Here is a 23,202-nt window from a genome sequence, read left to right as displayed (position 1 = left end):
ACACATACAAGTCCTAGGGTGTGTGTGGGCTGGAGACACAGTCACATCTCCTTTCTGCCCAGACCACTGCCTCCAGTGCAGTCTGGCAGATCTGGCTGTGCAGCAGTTAGATGAAGAGATTTTGCCTCCCCAGACTGCTTTGATTTTACCATTCTGTTCTTTTAACAGAAGTTTTTCAGAATCAGAAATTCAAATACAAATTTATTTTAAAGCAATCAGCAAACATCATACTGACATAACTGGGTTTTTTTCCTATTACTAGGGAGAATTCAGAGGTAACACACCCACAGCACCTAAATTCTGAAGAAATGATATTATTTGCTGAGTGATCTACTGGAGGACATCAAAGACACAACTAAGCTGCAAGCCTTTGTATTAAATCAAAGTCAATAGATAATTTTATTTTCTTCTTACATCTGTTTTAGCACTGATCTAAGTAGCCCAAGTGAATTTAGCACAATAGAAACTGTGGAAAGATTTAATTGGCTAAACCTAATGCAAATATTTCTTTATAAATGGTATGCATTATTCACATCCATTACAAATGTCCAGCAGATGAGTTTTGCTTGTTTCCACTTAAGGTCCAGATTACTGGAATTAGACAAGTTCCTTCAGCAGCAATGTTTTAATCTGTTCTAGGACATCTGATATTCTGGAATATCTAGAAATTTATCCTTCTGACTTGCAACTTAGAAGGCTGAGCATGACACTAGTTTATTTTTCTCTTAAGGGAGCTTTGAGATCTGATGATTAGCAGACAGAAAGTCCAGGTTTTTTTTCTTCTTCTGTCTCCACATTACTTCTGAGCTAAAGAAAAGAACTATAAATGTGGTACTTTAGAAATGGCTAATACAAGACCCTGTGAAACCCCTAGATGGGCTTCTGGGTTGTTTGCACCTCAACAGGAGTATCATTGGCCCCAAATAGTATCCATGATCTGGTTCATGGTGGTTAAAGATGGGCTTTTAGGTTTCTTGCCTGGTTTATTCATGATGAAGTCACTACAAGCCCTTTGGATAAGCACTTCACACAGTAGGTGTGAGGTTTAGCTCTAAGGACAGCATTACACTGCATTAATCCAATGACTTTAGTACCTTTACTCCAACTATCTTACAGCGATGTAGCTGAGAGTGAATCAGGCTGAAGATTTTGCATGTAGGTGATTCCATTATTTTTATGAGGCCCTGCAGGCTCTAATTCTTTGCACCATGTGGGAGCCTTCCATGAATACAGAGTGCCATCTGTGCTTGGGTCTCATTCCTTAAAGAAACATTTAGCTTTCTATTCATCCTTTCTGCATTCCTGGGGCTGAGCAGTGTGTGAGTGCGTTACCCCTTCCTCCCTTGTGTAACCAGAGTTTATTGATCAGCCTCAGGACTGAAAACACAGCAGAGAGCCCTGCTGCTTCCAGTAGTGGTTGCCTATCTTTTGAAGCAGAGATGAATGTTTGAGCCATAATGTATTCTTCCAACATGACAGCATTAACCTATTGTGAAAAATAAATGCAAGAGATTCTCAAACTGGGAGGAGAAAAGGCATTGGAGCATCAGAAAGCTTGCACACCGAGCATTTTGCTTCATCTCTTGCAGCTTGAGCCTCTTGTATCTCTGACTAATTCTCTCCCTGTTCACCACAGGAATACTAATTGCCAGATGAAGCTCTTTGTTCAGTTAATGCTCTAATTGTTGCTTAGAAGAGGAATTGTCTCTCACAATCATTCAGTCCTAAGAAAACTCGAAACCTGATTTCTGTGGTTGAGTCTAGACAGTGCACAGTTATAAAGCTACTGAAATTACCAGACCAGAGTCACCAGGTCAAAAAAAAAACCCAATTTCATTTTGAAATGGGTTGTTCAAATCCAGATACTTAACGTTTTGCCTTACACCACAGGTGAGCTGAAACAACACTAAGTGCCTTGCAACGTTCTACTGTGACACAAAACCCACAAGACATCTGGAGTTTCAGTATGAATGAGAATCCAGAAGTTCAGATATGCATCGAAGTCACATTTGACTTACTAGGACTAGACCGTGGGAGCCTATAAAAGCTACCTGAAAACAAGAAACATTGAAACAGAAAAGCACAATCTTAATGTAGGTAACCTTTGAACAGAATAGGTATTTGTGTTGCCAGTGTTTTGATCATCATCCATCTAGCTTGTACTTGAATCTAGAAATTTCAAAAAGCTCTTAGAGGTGCATAGATGCGTATGTATTCTGCAGCACACTAAAGACAAGAGCACTTTTTTGGGCATAAATTCAGCTTCTTCAGCTTTTTCAGTGATGAGGATTTGTGACACTCTACCTGAACCCAAGAACACACATTAGCAGAAACACACACAAAAATGTATGCCTGGAGTAAAAAAAAAAAAAAGTCCAGTTTCTCATGAGAAAAAACACACATAAGTATGTAAGAGCAAACAACATAAAAGTAGAAGAGATATGTACAGATACAAACAGGTCAATAAAATGGTGCCATATTATATGTAAGGATAAAACCAGTACAGGAGAAAGTCACATACGTAATTAAGAATTCAGAGATTTTTTTTTTTATTGCTTGGAGGTACTTCCTGGGCATCTTTCATACATCGCAGAGGACTCAGCATGCTCTGCTGCAAGCCATCCTAGGTGTGGGAGCTACCAGATGTCAGCCATCCATTGAGACGGAAGCGGTCTAATGAAAAACAAGATTTCTTATGTTAGTAGTATAAAATAAAACAAGAGAAAATATATAAAAATATCATGCTAAGGTATTGGATAGTGCATTTTACTGCTAGTTATAAATTATATATTTTATATAATAAAAATCCTACCTCTTTCTTTACAAAAATGTTTCTTCCTCCCTGACCTACCAAACCTTTGAGCATTAGACTGATATGATTTCCTTTTTCTTGAATTTTCAAAGCTTAGTGATACCTTTAAGTTTCTTTTATGTGGTCAGGTTTCTTACAATGTCATGTAACTCCTGTGGTCTCATCCCAGATTTGCGCAGGGTATGACTAACTGTTATCAGTTTGTGGCCCTACTGCCTTTCCGTCTCAGTGAACCAGCGTGAGTATTGACTTCTGCAACCATTCATTTCCAAACATAAAACTGTGTACTCTCCCTGTTCTGTTGGGATGGAGGAGGGGCTGTGAAGAAGCCCTGTAGGGGCAGCAATCATTCTGTTTGTTTGTGACGGCTGTCCGTGACCAAGAATGGTAGAGAATTCATTACCTTTAACACTAATTCTCTTCTGTATGAAGGATGAGTTACTGATTAACGAAGACCAAATCTGTTCCAAGTACATCCTACACCCCATATGGCATATAAAAAGCCCTCTTAAAAATAAAGTTATAAAAAGAGGTCTACTAAGTCATAGCCCAACCCATAACCAAAGTAGGCCTTTTATCTATGATCTCATGACTTATTACATTATTTAAAATAATTTTAAAAATGACTAACAAGGATTCAGACACTTCTTTGGGAGACCACCTCATTCCCCAAAAATGACGTTATCAAATTTTCCCAGATATTAGGGCAATTATTTTTGCCTTTATAGCAGAGATTGGTATTGAGTCTAGCAAGAAGAACAATAGATAAGATACACAAAAAATGTTCTGTATAAGCCCCAAATTCCCTGTACTTAAAGTATATTTTAATGAATAAGAAGAATGGTGTTCTCTTAATACTTACTCTTAATTACTTACCAGTGATGATGGGACTATGTTAGATGTACTTTCAGTAATGCAGCTATGTCTCTGATAGCTTAAAGAACAACTTTTTTCCATTTAATGTCTTCTTTCTCTGCAATGCCGAGAACAACGTGGTTGGCAGTCTATGGCATGTGAGTAAAGAACAGCTGTTAGCAAGAGCATTTCTACCTCAGCTATGCAAAAAGGAGGCAGGGAATCAAAGTAGCTAGGAGGTGTCTAAAGACCTAGAGCAAGCTACTAGGCACATATGGAATGAGATACAGCTCTCCTGAGCCATGTCTATATGGTCCACAGCCCCAAGGACACCAGCTGCCCTGTGCTCCTGATTGTCCAGCTTGAGAACCTGGTGGCTGTGGGCTGCTGCCCTTCACTCATCTGCCTTCCAGGGCCCTGCTGAAGAAGACAGGGCATGGTGAGACGCAGGTTGGCTGTTAAAACTTCTAACCTCATGATGGAGTCCAAATGAGGCATGAACCTCTGTAGGAACTCACAGCTTTTCTAGCTTTGCCAGTTCAGACATAGCCTTGATGTTTTGCCTCCATCATTATGCTTGTTTCTTTAAGTTTATGAGGGATGGGGCTTTAAAACACTCAGGCAAATAATTTTGGCACCAAGTATAACAAAAAGCTGGGTGTTCATGCAGTAAATCAAATGCTACACAATAGTTACACTTATTTTCAGTGAAGAGGAACAAATGTGGCTATTAGCAGAGACTAAGTCAGTTTTGCATAAAATATATCTAAAGCAGATTAAATCAACATGTAAACAAGTACAGATTATAAAGAATGTATGCCTTCAATCTTGTTCATGCCAAACTCCAGTTCCAAAAAAATGGAAAGTTAGTAGAAATTCACAGCCAAAGATTTTTGAATGTTATGACCTGAATAAAGGGTAGAGTCTTATGGGGTAGAATTCACCTATTTATAAATAAGGACTTACATTGTGATTTACAGGCTGATTTTTTTTTTCTGATTTTTTCGAAGAATAAACGTTTCCCTGTCATCCACAAATAGCCCTTAAAATCATAGACTGTTTTTCTCTCTTCAGGATTTATTTGGTTAAAATATATATACATATACACATATTCCATAAATGTTACTTTTTCCATAACCTGAAAGACCTTCAGGTGATATATAGATCATGTATGACTTAGCCTGGACAGGGAACATAAGGTACTTATCAAAATTCAGCCCTGTTATTGCCTCTCCTTTTATTTCTGTCCACTATAGCGAAAAGCTTTGTATGTCCTTCCAGTAAAGGAGGCAAGGCTGGCTGGCAGTCAGAGTGACAGAAGGAAAGCAGTGCAGCAGAAAATTGGATAACAGGATAAAAAACACAAGGACCACAGGAAGCCCATCAAAACTGCCTCCTCTTGTCAAAAACCAGACAAGTGACAAGTACAAATACAAAGTATTATCCACAATTCAGTATTTCTAATGATATCACAATTACAGTCTTGCTTCCTATAGGCAACCACTTAACTTTTTAGGCTTGACCTTACAATAGCAAACCAAATGTGGTGTGACAAAACAAATCTGTGGAAGAATTGTTTGCAGTCAGACATCTGACTATACAGTCCCAAACTAACTTGTTGTTGTTGTTGTTGTTGTTGTTATTTCCCTTAGAAGAAATGTATTTTAAAACTATTGCTTAGTCACTGATCTAAAAAACACGTTGACTTCAGACCTCGTACGTATTTAGTGATTAGAGATTGTGCATCAGGAAGAGGCAGGCAATTTAAATTATCTGCCAACAATTCAAGACTGTGGCTAATTCATTACTCACACATCTCTAGTTGGAGTACTAATTTAAACTCATGTGTGTCATATTAATTGTAATCTTGTTTCAAAGTGACAAGATAAATATCTCAAGGTACGTAATATATTATGGACATAGGTCAAAACAAATGAATGTCTAAAACAGATTAACACTAAATACATGCAATTTGTCATGTTTGTAAATTAAGAAAGGATAAATTACATTAACATTTAACAGACTGTTCATTATACTTCATCTACACTTAAGCTTAAATACACTACCAGCCACTTTTCCTGTGTATAAGGTCTCCTTAAACAACTGGTACAGAATATTTAGAATTGCATGCTTGGGATACAGAAACAGCAGTTCCCAGATGCTATAAAGAGCAGTACACAGTCCTATAGGATAAACGAACCTGGCATCCTATTGTAGTTTCCTAGATTTATTCTTGTTGTTAGTAGGAGTGTAAAAGAAAAATTCAAACATATTCCCAGCTTTTCTCGTTCCTTCCTGTTACAGGATTAGTTAAACAACCAATGATAGGACAAGGAGTAATGGGTTCAAACTGGAACACAAGAGGTTCCACTTAAATTTGAGAAGGAACTTCTTCTCAGTGAGGGTGACAGAACACCGGAACAGGCTGCTCGGGGAGGTTGTGGAGTCTCCTACTCTGGAGACATTCAAAACTCGCCTGGACACCTTCCTGTGTAACCTCATCTGGGTGTTCCTGCTCTGGCAGGGGGATTGGACTGGATGAGCTTTTGAGGTCCCTTCCAAGCCCTAACATTCTGTGATTCTGTAATTCTATGTTGGAGATGAGGGTTTAATTTAAAAGCAGTCTTGGAGCTTTTCCTAACAAGGAAAGCTTTGAGCTGCTTCCTCAGTTCAGTCACCTGAGCACTACACTGTCCTTACTGCACTTCCAGAGCTGTGTCCCACTTCAACCCAGCCAGGGCCATGGGGGGCAGTCAGCCCCCAGGACACGCACTGCTGCAAGTCCCTCTAAGGGCAAACCCTGTGCTGCATCCAGCAGCTCCCAGGAATGGCTTTGAGAGTGCTCCTAGGTAAAAACTCATGAAAGTGTATAGGAAATGAATATAGTTGCTCCTGTGACTGTAGAATTTGACCTGTCAAAGAGAGGTTATTCATATTTCTATTTTTGCAAACGTGTTAAAAAGAAAGCAAGCATCTCAATATTCACCAGTATTCAGAAATGGGACCTTTTGAAAAAATCTGCACATATCATACATGTATATCTGATATATGGATTCATCCTTTTTGATGCCTGCATAAGAAACGTATTTTGCATTCACAACTTCAACTGCTACCCAGTTTCCTGGTTTGATATTATCAGTTAAATACTCTTTAAAATACATTTCCTTTTTCTAGGGACTATTCTCCCAAATGCATTATTCAGTTACAAAGTTAATTCTAAAGCAACCTGGATTAGGAGCCTAGCTTCCACAGAATTTATTAGACAAAAATAGAAAGAAGAATACTTATTATAGTATCACAGTAAATAAGTATTTCATATAATTCTAACTAAATCTGCACTAAAATTTCTACCTGTGCTAGTTGTATTTCTCACCAAAATCTACATATAGACCAGCTCTTGTACACTTTTGATTCACTGAATCTGTCCATACAGCTAAAAATAAGAAAGCAGAAAGTCTTAACACAACACGTTTGAGGTAATTTGCTGAAAACTATAATAATTTCAGGTTGAAATCACCTCTCATGCTGATTTTATCAGGTGAACTGTCTTTTCCCCTCATAATGTAAGGATTCCATTGATAGAATGAATAATAATTAAAGGATTGACTTAATTCCAGATGACATTCTAATTCATTCCATTTTAGTCACTCTGATGATAAAGCTATAACACTGGTTTCAGATAAAGAAAATCTGATGAGAATTATATACTGAATGGAGGCTTTTCCGTCACTGACTCATGCTATTCTATCTCTATCTATTTCTAGAAAATACTGCTGCAGCCTCATACTCTTTAATTACTGCCATTTAAAGACACTAATTTAAATTCTATTGCTTTTGCCATATAAGAATAATTCTTTACATAAATATGGTCAGCCGTTTAGATGTATTTGTTTTGATATGTATGACATCTATATTTCATTTCACTGTATTTCATCTCTCTCTTAAGGCATCATGATGCTTCTCACTCTGCTCTGCTATCCACCCTGCCATTTGTCAGTTGTTGTCATCTCTTGCTATTTCCAAACTCCTTTTTGAAAAAAATCTACCAATTTTCCTGGAGATGTACAAATGCTAATAGGAACCAGCAACCATTCTAAGTGTGAGATAAAGGAAGAAGCGATTAGAAATAGGTGGGTTAAATCAGACTTCAGTGCCTACTGATGCAGATGTCAGCACATGTGCATGAACAACTTTTCTCTACTTGCAGACCTCCAGTGGTAAAAACAGAAGCAAAACTGAAGCCTTTGCTGCTGCTATATGCCAAACGTAAGCCACTGGTGTTCAATGAAATGGGCAGTTACCTCAGTGTTAACAAGGCTGATGGAACAGTGTATCATTTCTTACGTTTGAAACCCCCGGTAACTCGGCTGTGGGGATTATTCTGATTGGAAATACGTTTGTCAAATTTTGAATGTAAGTAGTCTTTGTAGACATATCATTGTCTGATTCATGTGAAATCTCATCTGGCTCCCACAGGAGCAACTCACTAACACAGCTGCCTTTAACTGTTTTGGTAGTTTATGGTTAGATTACCTCGTGCTAGTATTACCTGTCAGATGCCGGCTGATACTTTCAGGAAAGCTGTACCTGGGCCACTTTTCCTCATCCAAGCAGGCAATATCAGACTGACAGCACAGAGTGCCAGAAACACAAGCTGGAAGATCACATTTGGAATCAGTAACCTGCAAGGCAGAGGGAGGATCAGCACACACAGGAAGGAGACTATGGGATATAAGATGCAATAATTTTAAAACTTTCTAAAACTCAGAACAGAGTTAAAGCAATCAGCAAAACTGTGAAAAAAATATATTGCAGACTAGAGCTATTTTGTTTCTCAGAGTATTCCTTTCAACTTCTTTTATCTGAACTAAAATATTGTGGCATTACTTTTTGTATTTATTCAATGAACTAAAACTTATAGATAGATTCAGTCTGACAAAACAGTCTAAAACTTGCATGAAAAAAGGTGAATTTATGAATATAACACACAGCAGAAGCATTCATGTGCCAGGCAGGCATAGATCTGAGATGCTACCAGGTTATGATCAGTGAGATAAATTTCTTTTATGAACATAGTAAGTGAGTAGATTAATGAGGTGGAGCTGTTGAATGCCCTCCAAAGGTCCCTTCCAACTTGAATTATTTCATGAATATTGATATCAAATGACTTTTGTGAAATGTCCTGCAGAAGGAGTAAACCTAAGGGCAAAAGCATAATCCAAAGAGTCGTCTCCAGGGAGTCTTAGTAGAAGTGACAGGAAAATTCAGTGTTTTCAGGTTTTTAAGCTGAAGCAAAAACATTTGCTTTTCATGTCTGGGGAAACTAGAACACAATTGAATGGGGTATTGCCAGCAAGTGCTCAGAGAAAGGGGAAGATGGCCAGCAGAAGTCTTTCATGAACAACTCCTTCCATGTTCTCCCATTGGATAGTGAGATACATGGAAACAAAACCAGTATAGATTGATTTATTACTTCAAAAATATGTTTTCCATCAAATGTTTCATGTTATAAGTGATGCTTCATTTTGAGGACATAGTCTGCTCCCCCATTACTGCTGTAAGGGCTTCAAAGAAAGTGCAACAAAAGGTGCAGGACAAATTTTTGCACTTTAAAAAAATCATTTCTGTTTGGAAACATCAAAATTTTCAGTCAAGTACCTTTCTCAAACCTGCCGAAATAAACTGGGATTGCATACTGTATTTAAACAAGCAGAGAGATCGGGTATCAGAGACACTTTTTTCAGCAATGATGACAACATGTGCAACCTTTTTTCCCCAGGAAATTCTTAGATCTTGACATTTTGAAAGAAATGAAGCCATTTCACTTATTTGTTGGTTTTAGCCAGATATTGAACTACACTGAGCAGATGCTAAAACAGATGGACACTGTCTTTTGGAAAAGCAGGGAAAATATCTGATTAGAAAATGTCATGCTATTGTTTCTTTTTTTCCAGTTCAATAAGCTATGAAAGGACTTTTCCTCCTGTCATAATTTAAGGAAAATATAAATGCTTACACTGCCTCAGTCAATACTACAGAAGTAGCTAGGTCCTGGCCATGGTCCACTCCTCTCTTGCCAGAATGATCTCATGCTGGGTAGCCCCCATCTCTGTTTTCCCCTGAAGAAGAGCATTTCAGAGTGGCAAGAATCCCAATGGACTGTAGCTGGAGTCAGAGCAACCTCAGGCAGGCAGGAGCCCCTATGGAGACCGTGAACCCTGCCCTGACTGGGGATAATGGCAGCAACTTGGCAGGCTGAGGTGTTTGCTGTATTTTGTTCTTTCACCACCAGGGCTAAATGCCCTTGTGGGAACTCAGCAGGACTGGGAGAAAGGCGAAAGAAGAGAAGCTACTTCTCACCTCCTGATGGTATCTTTCCTGACTACTGCTTGCCCAGGGGATGGAGATGCTCTTTCTCTTCATAAAAGCCTCCCTAAAGATCCCTTGGATCCTTCCTCTGAGCCCTGCATCAGCCAAACCGTTTGCCATTCAAAATTGGTGCATGGAGACATCTCTGTTGCTTGCATATAGCTGTTTCAACTCCAGATTCAATCAGCTTGAAAACAAATGTATGTTGGTGACTGATCTAATTTGTATCATAGCCAAAAGATTTTCTTTTTGCCCTAATATTGGATTTGTACGACAGAGATCTGCCCATGGAAGGGGCATTGTGAACAGAGCACAGGGGGAGGAAAAAGGGGATTTGGCAACTAGTTCTGATTTTTCCTCTTCCATAGATGATTCATCTGTCCATGTTTTGTCTGTAAATTAGATAATAGACTGCTCAACAAACCAGGCAATTTTTCTCAGGCTCTTCACTAGCATTTGCTGATGTATCAGCTGACGAGAGAATTCTTGGGCCTTCCTCCATCACACCAACCTGCCTTTTCCTTTCAATAACTGTTCTTCTGTCGTGTTCTGTTCCTCTGCACTTTGATTTCTACCCCTGGCTTCCAAACTACTTGAGAAACAGTTGCAAACAGTTAGAATAAGAGCCCTATGAATAACTGAATATGTGCGTGATTGACTGAATTGGAAAAAGATTCATTTTTAAGACAAGCTGGAATAAAAACCTTCTTACGGTCAATTCTTATCACAGAATTGTTAATGAAGACCTGATGTTGCTGGAGAAATACTTATTATAAAAAAAGGATATTTCACTGCTGATTGGTAGGTGACATAAGCTGTGAAGAGTTCTGTCTCTTATCTGAGTCCTACTGAAAAGTTAATTTTATATCTCCATGTTCTTGCGATCCATTGAGATGAACAAACAAGAACCTTTGTATATAATTATTTGGTTTATGAAATCTTTTAAAATAATTACAGTAAAGCAGATAAAACAACATTAATTCACATTTTGAAAATTTAAGACTCTAATAAATAATTAAAAATACAAATATTCATTATATCGGAAAAGCAAAACAACAAGAACAAGAACAACAAAAACAATCCCCCAGGTCCCCCCAACAACAACAAAAATACCAAAAAAACCACCTTAAACAATTCTGGAACAATACTATTGAATCACCAAATACTGGTAAATTAAATGAGTGGTAAATGTCTAAATTAATTCTAAGCATCCTTGAAAAACTCCTTTCCCCAAAGGGCTAAAGTTCTGTGTTCAGCAGCAGAGTAGGCACAAGGTCAAAAGTCAGTGAATTTTAAAATTTTATACAAGATCAGTGCGAACCCTGCAGGATTGAAAAAGTGAAAATATGGGACTTTAATTCTGTGCTCTTGTGAATGGTTAGTAGCAAAGTATATTCTCTTTGGTCAGCGCCTTACGTTGCATTATGAAATTCTGCTGGAATTAGACACGGGTAATGATGTCTCCTCTAAGGCAGCAAAGAAGGAAATAAAAGTGAAGTGAAAAGTGCTTCCCATGAAAAACATGTAGTGTCAATTATTTATAAACACAAGAAAGCCTCCCAAGCCAATCCCAAACCTCCTCATTCTAGTCTATCATTTAGAAGGTGTATAGGGAAGGGAGGGGAAAAAAAAAAAAAAAAAAAAAAAGAGGTACAGTTTCTCTTCCAGTGCACAAAGAGTTTCCAATTCTACTGTGCAGATCAAAAAAATGCATCACATTCTGATAGCTTGTGGTACTGAGTCATGAGAAAGTATATAAACATTCATACATGTTAGACATTGCTAGACAAGAGATACTGTCAATGAGATATATCCCAGCTGGGACACACACAGCATCAGGTATTAATGTTTAAAATCTTACGTTTTGTATTAAAACTCAATGAAAGAATGAAAATACATCAGGTCTGTACTAGCCTAAAACACAAAGTTGCTTTTTCAAGTCTCAGCATCAACTTAACCAACCACAAGAGCCAATCTGGAGCCATGTGTGTATAAATACACACATGGGTCCTTGTTAGGAAAAGGAGAGGCTTTAGTCCTCATTCGCAATTTCGCAATTTTCTTAGCTACAAGAAATCAGAGAGCCATGGCTTTTGAATGGTAGAATAAACAGCCTTTACAAAATCATCTGTTTCAGTACACAGGACCTATTTTGCTGTAACAAACAGAGCATGTCAAATGTTGCAAGTGGAAGAAGGTTTTAAGCTTTGTCTGGGACAAATTTTGCCAAGCAGTAAAAGCTGGCTTTAGCATTTCATTTGTGCCAGTGTAGTTGGTATCTGATCCAATTTGGATGGATAGTGTCTATTCCAAATGTTCAGCAGATGGAAGGGTGGTGAGTAGTCACAAGAAACAGGTTATTTCTATTACAATAAATTGCTTGGAACCCCAGGTATGCCTCCACTGCCACTGACAGATACCATTATAGTACAGGGAGTCTATAAATCAGGTAGATTACTGTCAGCCCAGATGTGAGGTCTCTCACTCTGGGTGGTGCTTCTTTGTAAAAACCAGTGGCTTTCCAAATGCTCTGCTCATCACTCACGCTCAGGGCTGCAGTTCCACTGTAAGGAGTTTGCCTGGCACATTCTGCCATCCCTTCAGGGTAAAGCTCATCGATTTGAACTGGACTATACATTCAGGCCCTTCTCTGTTTCACTGTTACCTTGGAAATTTCCTACATGAAGGAAGTGTTTCATAGCACTGTTGCTGCTGGTTTTGCTTTTAAAAATTAAACAAAAACGGAACAGAATCAGTATCTCTTTCTATACCACCACTTGTAATTGTCTTGGCACGAGAGCTGCCAGACACTTTGACTCATGCAGTCAGAGCTAATATACCAGTGTAAAAATAAGAGCTACTGACACAGCAGGAAGTGTTCCAGAAAAGCAGTCTGATCTTCACACAGCTTCTTTTCTCCGTTCTTCTACTTGGCATGCTGTATTTTGCAGCTCATTAGTTATCATATGTTCACTTTACTTTCTGATTCTCATGATAAATACCTCTGGTAAAGAAGAGCACAGCTCAGAAACTCTGCCTCCCTATTTTGGGTACACTGAAGAAACTACATTTAACCCCATTATGCTCAGTCTCAGATTATAGTCGTGTCCTTGAGATCCTCATCTCATATTCCATTTGCTGTTGCTTATTAAAACAAGCAAACAAACAACTATAATATAATCAACTAAAGCTGGCAAGCATGACCCCATTTCTTGGGTCTAGGGCATATCCCTAGCATTGTTTTATGCAGGCAGTGACAAACGTAGCAAAGGTTATAAGGCTGGAATATTGATTTAACCCTGAACTTCTTCAGTATCTGTAGAGTGCTCAGTTTCATGTCTCTTCCTTTGGCCAGTTGTAAATAGAGGAAATTCTCAAGCTTCATTCAGAAACATCAGATTCAAATTATTGATTTCTTCTCAATTGAACAGGAAGAAGTTTTATAATTTTTCATTTTTATAACAATCAAATACTAATTTTATGTGGTATTTGAGTGGAGCTCTGTATTACCATTGTATAAGTCTAGCATGGTGCTCTCTGTAACAGCAGGAAGATTTGTAGCCTAGCACATATCAGACATTTAAGGCTTTCTGCTAATGAAAGCACAGTTGCCACCCTGATTCCATCAAAATAAAGCTGAGGAGGGATGTAAGCGTGGCATAGAGGGCAGCACTGAAGGTCCAGTCATTACAAAGGTTTCTTCCTGCTTCTGTCTCCAGAAAATCATCACTGGATGACAGAATTATACTACAGGCTTAGATGGTAACAAGAACATGTTTTGAAGGGCAAAATGAGCACTATGGCCATTTCTCTGCCTGCTGGCTGTCTTATGCATAGCTTCTGATCTCATTAGTTTTGCTTCTTCTTCAGGACTTGGTGGGGAGTTTCACAGCATTTATATAAATCTACAGTAGCATCCAGCATTGTAATTCCATGGATTTCATATGTGGAAACCAGCTGCAGAAGAGCAAGTTTGAACCCTCCAAGATTTATATTCTGATTGCAGTGAGGGACAGAAGAGTGGGTTTTGATCTCCTGTGGTGCACCTTCTTTTTCTATGTGTGCATATTCGTCTTAATATGTAGTCACAAATATATCTGTATTTAAGCCAGTTCTTTAAATAACATGGGAATCATATTGAGAACAGTTCCCACAGTCTCAATAGAAATGGGAAGTTAGGAACTGGGAAGAAATCCAATGTATATGAATTATGCTGCTTCACTTCCACCGGTTTCCATTTACAAAGAGCCAGAGCTGACAATGCCCGTCTGAAGACTGAAGTCTAGTACTCCAGTGAAACTATCTTATCTTCTGTCTCTACATAATTACCATGGCTAGTTCTTACAAAATTTTACAATAGCAATGTAATACAAATAATTACATAAAATAACATTAATTTCAATTTTCCAATAACACTTGTTTTAGGAAAGTATACAGGAAAACTTGCCGTTCTCATGAAGTAGTCCAGGAACATTTTGCCTGTTGTTGTTGTTCAGCAGTACACAAGGATTTATATTCCTGCCAAAATTCTTGAATACTATGATTCTTTACATTACAATTTTAGGTATCCATAGAAATTGCTTAACTCAAACCTTGTCCATCTCCTCATGTTCATGACATCATATGTAGACAAGAACCATTAACCAATGCTGTTTTGCACAAGAACATTTCTCAAACATGCAATGGTTTGTAGGCTGCCAGAATCTGTTTCTGTTGATAACACACAGCCCCAGGGGCAGCTCACAAGGTGCAGGTGAGCGTGATCCAGGCTTTGAACAGGCTCAGCAGCCCAGAGCACCTTCTGCGTCAGTGTTTACCCTTCTCACTTCCAGGCAAAGGGCTGTATTCCTCTTCAGAGCAGGCTGAAAAAGACACTGTACTTTCAAAGCTATCTGACCAATAAAATTGTTCAAAGGTACAAAAACCTTCTGAAACTTCTTCTCCTGCGATGGTAAAATATTACAATAATCTTTTAACTGTAAGTTGAAAGATAACATACCTAAGTGTCTAACAACTGCTTTTATCCAAAAACCTGTTTTCCATTTTCAAAGAGCCAAGAGCAATCAGAAATCTGCTTTTATAATCTCATTATTTTTAGAAAACTTTTAAATAGAGGGTATATTATAATGACTGAATGAAAGAAAACATGCATATTGTCTGTCTGAGCAAAACATCTAAATCTTAGTATTAATCATCTGTTAGTCATCCTTGTGATTCTCTAGATGTTTAAGCCTAAAAGTCTACCAGCAGCTGTGACACTTTTAGGATACCCCAAGGCTCATACCTGGGCATGAAGCTCTGTGTTAATGGGAACACCAAGGAAAAATGTCTGCATGATCTGCTACCACTGAATCTGACTCTATGTAGGTTCTCTATGATATGTCTCATTTTAACTTGAACCAAGAATGAAAATAAATTTTCATATGATTTCTTAGTAACATACTTAGTTCTTGTACAAATGCCCAATGTTTTAACAAGTTTCCTCATGTTTATGAGCCTTTTTACTTCTTATTCTGAAGCTTTGTTGAGACAAACCTCAGAACAATGAAAAAAATCCTTAGTCTCAAACATCTTAACATAAACTGAATGACTGCTGTTAAAGCTTTTGTAACTACAGATCCTATGAAGGATAGTTTTTCCATGATCTGATGGCGACATAGAATCTGTGGGGCCTGTACTACAACAGCAGTGCAATCTTGGAGGTGCAATATCTGAGCATAATTACTGACAACCTTTCATCTGAAACATGACTGATGTCAGAATTCCACATCACTCTCCTATTTTTGGTGTGGGTGTTTACATTAAGTAAATTAAAACACATCATCAAAACCTCCAGGCATTGTATGTTTTCATAATAGCAGATAACTATTATAAAGGATTTGCTGTTGTAGTCTGAAGGTCTTCCTACACTTTCTTAGAGAATTTCCCTAGAATCACTCATACCTTCAGAAAACAAACAAACAAACAAACCCAAACTACGCAAAATATACAGAAGATCTGTAAATTGCCTTCAAGGTTTTAGCCAAAACACAGCTGTGTCTTTGTTAAAGCAGCTACTGAACCAGTATTTTGGAAGATACTGATCTGTAGCAGAAGTAGGATCATAATAGAAGATCATTGTTCAACTTTTACCTTACCTGGAAACCCTATGAAATGTTTCACAAATAAGGGAACATAGTCTTCATCTATTTCCTACATATGTTACTAGCAAGTAAACACAGCAGTTTATGCAACAAAAAAATTTTAATACTCTGTCTTTGCAGCATCAGCAGAGTCCAGGAATTTACACTCATGCTTACAGAAGCCTAGTATAAGACCCCTAGCTGAGAAGACAACAAGTACCTTCCAGCACAGATCAAAATAATCACCATGAAATGGGTTTCAGACAGTAGCCAAGGGTTCACCAAGATCCTGTGTAACAGTGTACAGACATTCTTCTGCTCTCACTTGTTCATGTGTGTTTGTGACTGGGTCGGGTCGTTGAATAGTTCAGAGACACCACCCAGCAACACAAAGTGGCATCAGAGAAAAGTGAGAGAAATCCCTGTCCTCTTCTGCCACTGAAAGCACTGGAGCTGGCTAGAAAATTAATTGTATTTCTAACGATCTATTTCTTGCTACAAAAAGGCCTTTTTTTTCCACTGAGCTCCTGTTTCTATGAACTCCAGGAATTAAAAACAAATAAAAAAAAAATTAAACAAAATGGAAGAAAAAAAGGAAAGGAAAGGAAAGGAAAGGAAAGGAAAGGAAAGAAAAGAAAAGAAAAGAAAAGAAAAGAAAAGAAAAGAAAAGAAAAGAAAAGAAAAGAAAAGAAAAGAAAAGAAAAGAAAAGAAAAGAAAAGAAAAGAAAAGAAAAGAAAAGAAAAGAAAAGAAAAGAGCAGGGGGGAATTGAATGTCCTGCAGGAAGAAAAAGAAGAGGCTACTGGGGATCCTGGAAGCAGAAGGAAAAGGGTTCAAAAACAACACAACAAAAAAGAGAAATCAATTTAATTTGAGAAGACAAAACTGTACGCAGGCAACAGCAACATGAAATGACTGTAGAAAGAGTCTGTCAAAGCTTTCAGGGTAACCTTTGGAAAGTGTCCACAACAGCAGGCTCCAAGATGGGCTTTTAAACCTTTTGATGTTTTTTTAATCACTAGTCATAAGAGTTTCCCAGTATTTACTTCATGAAATCCTTCTTTATAGTGGTAGGAGAGGATTGGTCAGGATGTGTTAAACCAAGAAGTGAAAATGCTCCTGAATTTAACCATGTCAGTGGCAGATTAAGAGCTCTCATGTTGTGAAAACAACCCTTGCTGCTGAGGCAGAAGATATGATAATTCAAGCTCCAAAGACTGGTCAAATAAGGAGTATAAACATGTTTTAGGCATGTCTCTTACTTCTGCTCATCTCTCCGCCGATGCATCCTTTTCCAGGAATATGAAATTGTGATCTTCCAAATTTGGCTTTGCATGTTTTTAGCAGCTTTTTACAACTGGATCTGACATCCAAACTGATACCATGGCTCTGTTTTTCTTCACTGGGTTACTGCAGATTGATGACAGATTGAAAAACAGCTTTATATGGAAAGAGTTTCAAAAAGCCTCACAAACTGTTAGCAATTTACTTATTTTTCTCCTCACGGTGGAAATGTTTTGGCTCAGTATTGCAAGGTAGCATCTTTAACTGGCATCACTCGGGCAGTTTCAGGCCATTTGGTTCCCCAGGGAAGCTCTCACAGCCCGCGCAGCCCAGCAATCGCCCCTTGAACTTGCAAACATTCACATCTTCACAGAGTCCACGTTATTTTCTCAGTAGAATCAAGACTTAGACACTTCAAATCACCTGACAAGAATCAGACAGGAAAGAAATACAGAGTAGGGTAATACCGCTGTGATCGAAAGCAGCCTCATGAAACCCAGTCATTGTCCGTGCTCTTGGTGAACCAGAGCCCATTCCTGCTCTGCCTGCAATGTAACCTCTTTTTACCTCTTTTTGACTGGATTCATCCCCATGGCACCTGATAGAACACTGGCCCTGAGCAAGAGGAAGAGCAGTTGGGTGGGAGAGTTCCCCCTCCAGGAAGCTCTATGAGATCCTTAACTTGAAAGCCATGTAGCTGGTGGGTGCGCAGGTCCTGCCCTGGAGCCAGATCAGAGCCAGAAGAAGGAACAGTTATTGTTTCATTTCTTCTGAAAAAAACAAGAGGTGAGCCCAGATCCCTGTGTGCAAAACGCTGCGCAAACAAAATACTGCTTCTCACCCTTAATAGCAGGGTATGAGTGAGGATTATTGTGTACGTTTTGACAAGGCAAATGTAATAAACAAAATAAGAAGGCACAGACTAACTTATTCTTGCATGATTGTCCCTTCATAGCTCTCTAATGATGCATGAACATGGTTATCTGAGGTAGATGAAAGAACGTACAGCTAAGCAATCATCTCCACAAAGAGGATCATGGTTCAGCTCATGGTTCCCTAAATGTACTCATTCACTGCCTGCGCCTTGAAATTCTATTAACCTGCACATGGCAAACAGGCAGGTGGAGCTGAGATTAACTTCTGCTTAGGGCACAGGGCACTTATGCACGTGACCTAAAGGGCAACTCATCCTGTCCCCTGGGACGTATCACAGGAGGAACTGCTGGCTCAGAGGAGCCAGGTTGTGCTATCAGCCACGTTCCAGCCTCAGAAAACACTGATCACACATCAGATTTGCAAGTAAACAAGTAACTGTCATTCAACTGTCATTCTTCAGATGAACCACACGTGCATGTGCTGAGAGTACCCCACTGAATAAGATAAACTCCAGCATGTCCTTATTCAAAAAACATATTTTCAATTATTTCAAGTGAAGAGTGTTCCAGATAAACTTATATTTTTAGATCTCTTAGCATCCAACATACAAATTTAGCTGGTTTTACCACATAATTATGATTAAAATAATGAATTCTTTTGAGGGGTCATTTCCATGTACTGGTTCACATAAAAGGGCTTAAAAACTTCTGAGCAAAACTACCCCTTTTCAGCAAGTCCTCAGCTTGCTCTGTTTCCTCAATAGCACCGAACACTTGATTTGGAAGGTACATATGAGCAAGGGAAAAACACTTCCATGCTGAAATACTGCTTTCACTGGTGTAAAAACTTGGAAATTAAGCAGAGTGCCAGAAGGTAGGGGTAGATTCTAAAGCTAAATGCTTTCCAGTACTTTCAAACATATATATCTGTTAGATGAAAGCACAAGACAAGAAAAAGGAAAGACCATATGTTTTCAATGCTGTCCATATGAAAACAATGCCACTCTTAAAAATAGTTAACTGATGATCTTTCTGAATGAGATCAGACATCTTCCTGTCACTGAGGGGGAGAACACATGATAGTGCATGCAACACAGTGTGTATTAGAGCAAAAAAATCCTTGGATGTAGCATCTTATATAAGTTCATAAGTTATTTTACTGGTTCTGACAGCTATTTTTATATGCATTTCTGTGTCTTATTGGTTGCTTGGGAAGAGGAAAAAATGAGATAGAAGAACTATAGATATAGATATTTAATGTTCACCAAATTGATTTCCCACAAGCTATGTAAACTTCTTACACTTAAATGGATTTTAAAAGTTTTAAATGTTAATTTTTCAACAGAACATTTACAAGCTTTTTCTGGTTTTGGCTCCCATGATATCCAACAAGATATTAACAAATCTCTGCTGCCTGTCTCTGAGTTTGACATGTTAAAAAACATTGATTGATTTCAGATTACCTGCCTAATGCAAATATTCCCAAATGGAAACATCAACTAGATTACAGATAGAAAAGCACTAGACAAGGTTTCTGGGGCAGCCAGACAAGATTGCACCAGATAAGGATTTTTCAAATTTTAGAAAGTGACGGTGACCTGCTTTTGGGTCATCATTGTGTCCCGGGTATGACATCTCTGGATCAGCTGAGCTCTTGTGGGGGGAGGGAAGAAAACCTCTGCCTGACTGAGAGTGTTTTCTCCTAGTCCCCTGCAGCCGTGGACTTGTCTGCAGGAACTGCTCAGCCTTCAGCAGTTGCCCCATTGGCTTGACTGGAGGTGCTGGAGTCGCTTGCAACAACTTTCAGTCTTCTACCTTGGGAAAACTGGTCTGCTGCTAAATCACTCTGGTAAAAAATACCGTGTGACCCTCTATGAAGCCTTTTCTTATCACCTTGGGCATCACAATCCACAGTATGACAATCTCTGACCTTATCAAGCGTCCTGATGTGATCTCCCTATGTTTTACACTGTGTACAGGATTGTGCCAGAGGTTTGGAGCTTGACTTTCCAACCACAACCAATATATAGCTGAACCAGATGAAACCACTGCAGATGTTCAATTCATACCTGAGGACAGTGCAAGGGCTCAGGTACACACTGCTGCTTGACTGCAGTTTGGCAGAGACAGTGCTGCTGCCATCAGCCTTCTCAGGCCGTTCACTCTCCAACATCATTCACACCTTTTTTCCTGAAATGCTAAACAGCAAATAAAACTGCATCCATCAAACATAAGCACTGTGGGTTTGCTTTGCACAGTTCTCCATCAAACTTTTTGGCTGCCCTAAGTCATTTTAAGGAAAATATGGAATTCCCAACATTTGGTGTTCAAAAAGGTTCCACAGCACTCTTTAGTGGGGAAAGGGGAAGCAAAAAAACCCCAACCAACCAAAGAAAAAAGACTGTAAAATCCCAGAGGCACCAGCATAGTGTCTGGGCCACATTTCTGGATCCAATTTTTCCTTGAGAAACTAGGTTTACGTGTTATCTACATTCACGCTATTTACAGTATCAACTGGTGACACACGTCCACTGTTATAGCAGAGTGTGCAGCTGTGCACACTGCTGAGAGGACAGAAATAAAGGGGTTGCAAATGCAACGTAATCCTTAGTAGTTTGTTGTGTTAGGGTTACATGGCAAGGCTGGGAAGTGGGGAGGAACATAAAAACTTTTATTTCCACATGCAACTCACTGTTTACCTTATGCAGTTATAGCTATTGTTTTTCATTTCTTATGGATTAGTCAATAATATCCCAAAGGGTAGTAAACCACCGCAAAATCAACTTAGTACTACAAACTGGACTCCTAATGAGCTGAATATTTACTTTGGAGTTTCCTTATACAAGTTATTCTTTCATAACAGGAAGTCCCATGTTAAAAAAGGAAAATGTTTACTGAAAAAATACAGGCTACTTGCTGTTTCGAGAAAGACCTTGAAGTCCTTGTAGAGTAGCAAGAGGATGTGGCTTTAGTTTCTTCCCATATCTGAATGTGGGAACTATAGTGAGTAAACTGAAGTTAATTTAAAAATAAATAAATAAAAGTCATGCAAGAATAGCACATGATCAGGAAATGAAAAGGAATTTTACATCTTTACACACTCAGTCCTGTCTAGGGGAGCTGCCTTGATCATTGAGCAAAGATCAGAACCAAGACATATAAAAGCAAAAGCTAAATTGTTCTCATTATTACCATAACACTTTTTTTTTTTTCTCTGAGTTATATTTACTTCTTCCCTGAATGTATTTAAAATTGCTTTATGGAAAACTAATGTAAGTTTTCGTCAAGAACCTGAGGTTTTCAACTCATAGAGTCTCTGTGGGTCTTTTAAGATGGACTTAACAGGAAAACGTCCCCTGATCAAAACAGAGCAATGTCAAGAATGACACAACCCCAAACAGCTTGTGGGAGGTGAAAACATAAACCATATTTCTCTGTTGCTTTCTTAAACATAGCAGCTAGGTGAGCTCAGTCTGTTCTCAGAATGATGTGAAAACTGAAATGTTGGATACTTTTAGGAAATGACCACTGGACTCTGAAAAATGTTTTCCATGTCCTCTGTGTATACAATATGAAAGTAACACCCCTTGCATTTCTGTGTTTTGCCTGTATTTTGCTCTTGAACTAGTTCATTCTTTTACCCGTATTTTGAAACACTCTCCATTTCTTCATGTTGAATTTTTATAGTTCTGCTTTTTTTTTTCCTTCCTCTCCTGTCCTTTTAGATATAAACCCAAAACATTATACTTCAGGTATTTAAACCCAAAGTAATAAAGTTAATGAAGATTTACATAATGCTAAGGGCTTGCATTCTGTTTTAACTTTCTTGTCCTCTGAAGTGCATGCCTTTTCCACCGTGCTGATCATCTGTGAATTTCTAAAGGACCCATGACAAAGGCAGCCCTGAGTCAAAGGAAAGTGGCCTTCTCCTTTTTACAGGGTGCTATCCGAATGAAGAAGACACTTTGAAACGTGAGCACTGCAGAAGTTTGCCCTAACAGCTCTTCAGGAAAGGGATTGATATCCATGGCCTCGTACTGAAAAGATTGTGCAAATGCTGCCATTAAAAATAGTAATCCTTCCTAGCAGCTGAATTTATATAGGGAAACAGCCTCTGTGGTAGCAGAATCTCTTACAGAGCTCACTCTTAGGTGAGGAATGCTGACAGGGGGTTTCATTCTCACTGCAGTGCCTCTGCGGTGGAAGATCATGGTGTAAGGTAAAAGGCATTCCACTATATGCAGAATAAGTTGGATTTCTTCCTCTTTCTTCTGGTCTGTCTGGATATTGAGGTGAAGACAGACATGTTCATTCTAGCTGGCTCTTACTCCAAGAAGACAGCGTTTCTTGGTGACTTAAGGAAAACCAAGGAAAAATCCAGGGTATTAAAAAACTCACTCATATAGTGGCAAATTAGTTGGATTTGAGCACATGCATTTACCTGACTCCTTTGAAAACCTCGGTTAAACTCATGGAGTGATATGCAATGTAAGAATATGTACAAGAAATTAAACAGAGTAAAGATGAATCCAAAACACTGAAAGACTGAGAGGAAGAATCAGACTGTCATTTAGAGGACAGTAGTTCTGTGCTGACTACTAAGTCACACCCCATGTGGTTTGTTCCCGTTTAACCAGAATTTCTTGCTGACATGGACCTGATAACTTTTTTTTGTATTTATAGGCAACAAGCAGAGCACATGAATATGGATTACATTAGATTAAGACACTGAATAAAGGCCATAAGATATTGGTCAATTATCTACTTTATTTTCATTCTAATGGAGCAGAAGAAAACCTACACTGTTCTAATAACAGCTATTTGCTCACTGAGTTTACTTAATGGAATGATAAGAATTAAGAGAGAAAGTCCTCCTGTCTTAGCCC

General features: G+C 38.6%; 1 long non-coding RNA gene across 1 annotated transcript; it reads right to left on the bottom strand.

The window, feature by feature from the left end:
- Positions 1–2,422: 2,422 nt before the first annotated feature.
- On the bottom strand, positions 2,423–21,295 carry LOC139828362 (uncharacterized). Its single transcript, XR_011739876.1, has 4 exons — positions 21,249–21,295; positions 8,217–8,349; positions 3,689–3,816; positions 2,423–2,673 (listed from the first exon to the last, which is right to left on the bottom strand). It is a non-coding gene; the product is annotated as an uncharacterized lncRNA (long non-coding RNA).
- Between the last annotated feature and the right edge of the window lie 1,907 nt (positions 21,296–23,202).

The sequence above is a fragment of the Patagioenas fasciata genome, chromosome 7 (assembly GCF_037038585.1).
Source record: "Patagioenas fasciata isolate bPatFas1 chromosome 7, bPatFas1.hap1, whole genome shotgun sequence".
In the NCBI taxonomy this organism is placed as follows: domain Eukaryota; kingdom Metazoa; phylum Chordata; class Aves; order Columbiformes; family Columbidae; genus Patagioenas; species Patagioenas fasciata.
Note: the sequence above shows the minus strand (reverse complement) of the source record. Positions and strands in the feature narration are given on the sequence as shown.